This window comes from Pleurodeles waltl, unplaced genomic scaffold (genome assembly GCF_031143425.1).
Source record: "Pleurodeles waltl isolate 20211129_DDA unplaced genomic scaffold, aPleWal1.hap1.20221129 scaffold_162, whole genome shotgun sequence".
NCBI lineage: Eukaryota > Metazoa > Chordata > Amphibia > Caudata > Salamandridae > Pleurodeles > Pleurodeles waltl.
The window spans coordinates 328,569-336,487 of NW_027149868.1; the positions used below are offsets into that span (position 1 = coordinate 328,569).

Here is a 7,919-nt window from a genome sequence, read left to right on the forward strand (position 1 = left end):
CACCACTTTGGTTTCTTGGGGGAGAAAGATTCTTTTTTCTATAAAGACCGAAAATGAGATAGCCCCATTTCACAAGCTTTCCCAAGGCAAGAGCCGGGCAATGTCGGCGGTGGTCTGGCCCCAGCTGCATGTCATCTCACTTCCTGACCCATGGTGACAGCCTAGGGTTCTGCCAAAAGGCAAGATGAGCCTGGCAAAAGGCTGGAGATGCCGGGGATCGAACCCGGGGCCTCATACATGCAAAGCATGCGCTCTACCACTGAGCTACATCCCCCACGTCCTGGGGTGGGGGTGGGGCGGGCTGACCTTGCTTCACCGAAGGAAATCTGGAATTCTATGTACCTCAAATTCACCACATATGGCACTAGAAAATAAGGTGTCAGATGTGGGATTCCCCATGACTTACATCTGGATTGTATAGCACCATTTTATGGAATAAGGCTCACTCTAGAATGAACAAATGCCCCACATACAACAGCTAGATGCGATCTAAACATGCCAGAGTTTTCAAGGCAACTGGTTAAGGTTACATGAAAGAAGAATATGGTTGAGTGCTGCTTACAAATGTCCTGAGACGCATTAAGGTACTCTTGCTCTTACTGCAGGACACACAGCTATGTTACATAAGCACGTAAAGAGTTGAGATCCAGATGCATCTATTGCTAAGGACGGCACCTTAATTCTGAGTTTTAGTCCATTAAATTCTCAGTTACGTGGGGGAAAAATTCATGTGATCTTTCTGAGAGAGGTGAAAGGTATTCCCTGACTCTTTCGCATGGCTAATTGTAGGGGGTGTGGGTTTAATCACTGGAAAGAAATATTTTCCCACCATTATAACTCCATATGATTTTAATCCAGCGAGTCAATCGTATCGTATTTATATTCCAAGATAAGATAAGCGTTTTTGCCTCCTTTCCTCTTCAAGGGGTATAGACGTATTTCTGGGAGGGTTTGTGCAGCCTTCTGTGCAGTAGGCAGTGCGTCAGTCTCATAATCTGAAAGTCCTGAGTTTGATCCTCAGAGAGGGTATTTCTGTGCTCCTTTTGGCAAGACGAACATCTCAGATTTTCTCCAAATCTGTAAACTATTACTCCACTTCGCATCTTGCTCAGTTTTAGGGAGATGGTGGCTTTCTAAATTCCCTCTCGCATATATATATATATATATATATATATATATATGACCGCTCTCATTGTAGGCAAGGAGTAGCTGGGTCGGCTGACAAAACATCTACTTTGGTACAATGAGACTGGAAGTCTTCCAAGTGCCTTCATATATTTAGTCAAGGGTTTGGAATGAATTCTGATCTGCAGGTCCTTGTTTACTTCTCTTCCCACATCCCTCAGAAATGAGGATGTGGTCAATTTCATTAGAAAACAGAAGACATCTACCCTTCTGTCCCAGCATTTACTTGGAGCTCGGAATTTTTTTTTTTCTTAATCAGAGGGGAAGATAATGTCTTAATAACAGAGAAGGCGATGGAAACCTAAAGGGCGAAGTCCTCCGCGGCAGATTTGAACCGGCGAATTAAGGGTTACTGTTTTTGCACTACTCTCGGCCGCTCTATCAACTGAGCTACCGAAGGCGGAGACAGCAAAGCTTTCCGTGATGCATTCATCTGTCTTTCAATAATGGTTGTGGCGCAGTTGGGTGCGGGTGCTGCAGTGGAATGAGAAAACTCATGAATACGACCTAGGGCTAGCTCTCCAAATGGCCACTTCCTAGAATGCTTTCTCAGCTACATCTTTTCAACTTAAAGGGGGATTGCTTACCTACCTTAATGTGCTGGGCTGGCTTGAAGGAAAGAAGGGGACCTAGAAATTGAAATTCTACACAAAAGGAAATGTGATCAAAGGGTATGGGGCAAAGGTAGTCCACAGCCCTTTGGAAGCATTTGTGACCAAAGTATGACAGCATGGAAACGTCAAGGAGAGGCCAGAAAGTTAGGGGAGGCATTACGACATGCATCACTACGCACTGAGCATGAAGAACATGCATGTTTAATGCCTCTGTGAATGGAAAGGGAAAAGCAAAATCATGGTCCAATCGCAAGTGATTGGGATAAAGAAGACATTCAGTTTTTCTTAAACCTTCTGTAAGGAGTCTCTGGTTTAGAGGAAGAATTCACATCAATGGCCAAGACAGCTGTGACCGTTTTCTATACCGAGATTGCCAAGATGAACCACCACTTTGGTTTCTTGGGGGAGAAAGATTCTTTTTTCTATAAAGACCGAAAATGAGATAGCCCCATTTCACAAGCTTTCCCAAGGCAAGAGCCGGGCAATGTCGGCGGTGGTCTGGCCCCAGCTGCATGTCATCTCACTTCCTGACCCATGGTGACAGCCTAGGGTTCTGCCAAAAGGCAAGATGAGCCTGGCAAAAGGCTGGAGATGCCGGGGATCGAACCCGGGGCCTCATACATGCAAAGCATGCGCTCTACCACTGAGCTACATCCCCCACGTCCTGGGGTGGGGGTGGGGCGGGCTGACCTTGCTTCACCGAAGGAAATCTGGAATTCTATGTACCTCAAATTCACCACATATGGCACTAGAAAATAAGGTGTCAGATGTGGGATTCCCCATGACTTACATCTGGATTGTATAGCACCATTTTATGGAATAAGGCTCACTCTAGAATGAACAAATGCCCCACATACAACAGCTAGATGCGATCTAAACATGCCAGAGTTTTCAAGGCAACTGGTTAAGGTTACATGAAAGAAGAATATGGTTGAGTGCTGCTTACAAATGTCCTGAGACGCATTAAGGTACTCTTGCTCTTACTGCAGGACACACAGCTATGTTACATAAGCACGTAAAGAGTTGAGATCCAGATGCATCTATTGCTAAGGACGGCACCTTAATTCTGAGTTTTAGTCCATTAAATTCTCAGTTACGTGGGGGAAAAATTCATGTGATCTTTCTGAGAGAGGTGAAAGGTATTCCCTGACTCTTTCGCATGGCTAATTGTAGGGGGTGTGGGTTTAATCACTGGAAAGAAATATTTTCCCACCATTATAACTCCATATGATTTTAATCCAGCGAGTCAATCGTATCGTATTTATATTCCAAGATAAGATAAGCGTTTTTGCCTCCTTTCCTCTTCAAGGGGTATAGACGTATTTCTGGGAGGGTTTGTGCAGCCTTCTGTGCAGTAGGCAGTGCGTCAGTCTCATAATCTGAAAGTCCTGAGTTTGATCCTCAGAGAGGGTATTTCTGTGCTCCTTTTGGCAAGACGAACATCTCAGATTTTCTCCAAATCTGTAAACTATTACTCCACTTCGCATCTTGCTCAGTTTTAGGGAGATGGTGGCTTTCTAAATTCCCTCTCGCATATATATATATATATATATATATATATGACCGCTCTCATTGTAGGCAAGGAGTAGCTGGGTCGGCTGACAAAACATCTACTTTGGTACAATGAGACTGGAAGTCTTCCAAGTGCCTTCATATATTTAGTCAAGGGTTTGGAATGAATTCTGATCTGCAGGTCCTTGTTTACTTCTCTTCCCACATCCCTCAGAAATGAGGATGTGGTCAATTTCATTAGAAAACAGAAGACATCTACCCTTCTGTCCCAGCATTTACTTGGAGCTCGGAATTTTTTTTTTTCTTAATCAGAGGGGAAGATAATGTCTTAATAACAGAGAAGGCGATGGAAACCTAAAGGGCGAAGTCCTCCGCGGCAGATTTGAACCGGCGAACTAAGGGTTACTGTTTTTGCACTACTCTCGGCCGCTCTATCAACTGAGCTACCGAAGGCGGAGACAGCAAAGCTTTCCGTGATGCATTCATCTGTCTTTCAATAATGGTTGTGGCGCAGTTGGGTGCGGGTGCTGCAGTGGAATGAGAAAACTCATGAATACGACCTAGGGCTAGCTCTCCAAATGGCCACTTCCTAGAATGCTTTCTCAGCTACATCTTTTCAACTTAAAGGGGGATTGCTTACCTACCTTAATGTGCTGGGCTGGCTTGAAGGAAAGAAGGGGACCTAGAAATTGAAATTCTACACAAAAGGAAATGTGATCAAAGGGTATGGGGCAAAGGTAGTCCACAGCCCTTTGGAAGCATTTGTGACCAAAGTATGACAGCATGGAAACGTCAAGGAGAGGCCAGAAAGTTAGGGGAGGCATTACGACATGCATCACTACGCACTGAGCATGAAGAACATGCATGTTTAATGCCTCTGTGAATGGAAAGGGAAAAGCAAAATCATGGTCCAATCGCAAGTGATTGGGATAAAGAAGACATTCAGTTTTTCTTAAACCTTCTGTAAGGAGTCTCTGGTTTAGAGGAAGAATTCACATCAATGGCCAAGACAGCTGTGACCGTTTTCTATACCGAGATTGCCAAGATGAACCACCACTTTGGTTTCTTGGGGGAGAAAGATTCTTTTTTCTATAAAGACCGAAAATGAGATAGCCCCATTTCACAAGCTTTCCCAAGGCAAGAGCCGGGCAATGTCGGCGGTGGTCTGGCCCCAGCTGCATGTCATCTCACTTCCTGACCCATGGTGACAGCCTAGGGTTCTGCCAAAAGGCAAGATGAGCCTGGCAAAAGGCTGGAGATGCCGGGGATCGAACCCGGGGCCTCATACATGCAAAGCATGCGCTCTACCACTGAGCTACATCCCCCACGTCCTGGGGTGGGGGTGGGGCGGGCTGACCTTGCTTCACCGAAGGAAATCTGGAATTCTATGTACCTCAAATTCACCACATATGGCACTAGAAAATAAGGTGTCAGATGTGGGATTCCCCATGACTTACATCTGGATTGTATAGCACCATTTTATGGAATAAGGCTCACTCTAGAATGAACAAATGCCCCACATACAACAGCTAGATGCGATCTAAACATGCCAGAGTTTTCAAGGCAACTGGTTAAGGTTACATGAAAGAAGAATATGGTTGAGTGCTGCTTACAAATGTCCTGAGACGCATTAAGGTACTCTTGCTCTTACTGCAGGACACACAGCTATGTTACATAAGCACGTAAAGAGTTGAGATCCAGATGCATCTATTGCTAAGGACGGCACCTTAATTCTGAGTTTTAGTCCATTAAATTCTCAGTTACGTGGGGGAAAAATTCATGTGATCTTTCTGAGAGAGGTGAAAGGTATTCCCTGACTCTTTCGCATGGCTAATTGTAGGGGGTGTGGGTTTAATCACTGGAAAGAAATATTTTCCCACCATTATAACTCCATATGATTTTAATCCAGCGAGTCAATCGTATCGTATTTATATTCCAAGATAAGATAAGCGTTTTTGCCTCCTTTCCTCTTCAAGGGGTATAGACGTATTTCTGGGAGGGTTTGTGCAGCCTTCTGTGCAGTAGGCAGTGCGTCAGTCTCATAATCTGAAAGTCCTGAGTTTGATCCTCAGAGAGGGTATTTCTGTGCTCCTTTTGGCAAGACGAACATCTCAGATTTTCTCCAAATCTGTAAACTATTACTCCACTTCGCATCTTGCTCAGTTTTAGGGAGATGGTGGCTTTCTAAATTCCCTCTCGCATATATATATATATATATATATATATATATATGACCGCTCTCATTGTAGGCAAGGAGTAGCTGGGTCGGCTGACAAAACATCTACTTTGGTACAATGAGACTGGAAGTCTTCCAAGTGCCTTCATATATTTAGTCAAGGGTTTGGAATGAATTCTGATCTGCAGGTCCTTGTTTACTTCTCTTCCCACATCCCTCAGAAATGAGGATGTGGTCAATTTCATTAGAAAACAGAAGACATCTACCCTTCTGTCCCAGCATTTACTTGGAGCTCGGAATTTTTTTTTTTCTTAATCAGAGGGGAAGATAATGTCTTAATAACAGAGAAGGCGATGGAAACCTAAAGGGCGAAGTCCTCCGCGGCAGATTTGAACCGGCGAATTAAGGGTTACTGTTTTTGCACTACTCTCGGCCGCTCTATCAACTGAGCTACCGAAGGCGGAGACAGCAAAGCTTTCCGTGATGCATTCATCTGTCTTTCAATAATGGTTGTGGCGCAGTTGGGTGCGGGTGCTGCAGTGGAATGAGAAAACTCATGAATACGACCTAGGGCTAGCTCTCCAAATGGCCACTTCCTAGAATGCTTTCTCAGCTACATCTTTTCAACTTAAAGGGGGATTGCTTACCTACCTTAATGTGCTGGGCTGGCTTGAAGGAAAGAAGGGGACCTAGAAATTGAAATTCTACACAAAAGGAAATGTGATCAAAGGGTATGGGGCAAAGGTAGTCCACAGCCCTTTGGAAGCATTTGTGACCAAAGTATGACAGCATGGAAACGTCAAGGAGAGGCCAGAAAGTTAGGGGAGGCATTACGACATGCATCACTACGCACTGAGCATGAAGAACATGCATGTTTAATGCCTCTGTGAATGGAAAGGGAAAAGCAAAATCATGGTCCAATCGCAAGTGATTGGGATAAAGAAGACATTCAGTTTTTCTTAAACCTTCTGTAAGGAGTCTCTGGTTTAGAGGAAGAATTCACATCAATGGCCAAGACAGCTGTGACCGTTTTCTATACCGAGATTGCCAAGATGAACCACCACTTTGGTTTCTTGGGGGAGAAAGATTCTTTTTTCTATAAAGACCGAAAATGAGATAGCCCCATTTCACAAGCTTTCCCAAGGCAAGAGCCGGGCAATGTCGGCGGTGGTCTGGCCCCAGCTGCATGTCATCTCACTTCCTGACCCATGGTGACAGCCTAGGGTTCTGCCAAAAGGCAAGATGAGCCTGGCAAAAGGCTGGAGATGCCGGGGATCGAACCCGGGGCCTCATACATGCAAAGCATGCGCTCTACCACTGAGCTACATCCCCCACGTCCTGGGGTGGGGGTGGGGCGGGCTGACCTTGCTTCACCGAAGGAAATCTGGAATTCTATGTACCTCAAATTCACCACATATGGCACTAGAAAATAAGGTGTCAGATGTGGGATTCCCCATGACTTACATCTGGATTGTATAGCACCATTTTATGGAATAAGGCTCACTCTAGAATGAACAAATGCCCCACATACAACAGCTAGATGCGATCTAAACATGCCAGAGTTTTCAAGGCAACTGGTTAAGGTTACATGAAAGAAGAATATGGTTGAGTGCTGCTTACAAATGTCCTGAGACGCATTAAGGTACTCTTGCTCTTACTGCAGGACACACAGCTATGTTACATAAGCACGTAAAGAGTTGAGATCCAGATGCATCTATTGCTAAGGACGGCACCTTAATTCTGAGTTTTAGTCCATTAAATTCTCAGTTACGTGGGGGAAAAATTCATGTGATCTTTCTGAGAGAGGTGAAAGGTATTCCCTGACTCTTTCGCATGGCTAATTGTAGGGGGTGTGGGTTTAATCACTGGAAAGAAATATTTTCCCACCATTATAACTCCATATGATTTTAATCCAGCGAGTCAATCGTATCGTATTTATATTCCAAGATAAGATAAGCGTTTTTGCCTCCTTTCCTCTTCAAGGGGTATAGACGTATTTCTGGGAGGGTTTGTGCAGCCTTCTGTGCAGTAGGCAGTGCGTCAGTCTCATAATCTGAAAGTCCTGAGTTTGATCCTCAGAGAGGGTATTTCTGTGCTCCTTTTGGCAAGACGAACATCTCAGATTTTCTCCAAATCTGTAAACTATTACTCCACTTCGCATCTTGCTCAGTTTTAGGGAGATGGTGGCTTTCTAAATTCCCTCTCGCATATATATATATATATATATATATATATGACCGCTCTCATTGTAGGCAAGGAGTAGCTGGGTCGGCTGACAAAACATCTACTTTGGTACAATGAGACTGGAAGTCTTCCAAGTGCCTTCATATATTTAGTCAAGGGTTTGGAATGAATTCTGATCTGCAGGTCCTTGTTTACTTCTCTTCCCACATCCCTCAGAAATGAGGATGTGGTCAATTTCATTAGAAAAC

The 7,919-nt window shown here is 44.3% G+C and overlaps 4 non-coding genes across 4 annotated transcripts; all 4 read right to left on the reverse strand.

Moving 5' to 3' along the window:
• Positions 1-202: 202 nt before the first annotated feature.
• On the reverse strand, positions 203-274 carry TRNAA-UGC (transfer RNA alanine (anticodon UGC)). The gene has a single exon. It is a non-coding gene; the product is annotated as a tRNA-Ala (tRNA).
• A 2,111-nt stretch (positions 275-2,385) lies between these two features.
• TRNAA-UGC (transfer RNA alanine (anticodon UGC)) lies at positions 2,386-2,457 on the reverse strand. Its single transcript has one exon. It is a non-coding gene; the product is annotated as a tRNA-Ala (tRNA).
• Positions 2,458-4,564: 2,107 nt separating this feature from the next.
• On the reverse strand, positions 4,565-4,636 carry TRNAA-UGC (transfer RNA alanine (anticodon UGC)). The gene has a single exon. It is a non-coding gene; the product is annotated as a tRNA-Ala (tRNA).
• Positions 4,637-6,747: 2,111 nt separating this feature from the next.
• Positions 6,748-6,819, reverse strand: TRNAA-UGC (transfer RNA alanine (anticodon UGC)). Its single transcript has one exon. It is a non-coding gene; the product is annotated as a tRNA-Ala (tRNA).
• Between the last annotated feature and the right edge of the window lie 1,100 nt (positions 6,820-7,919).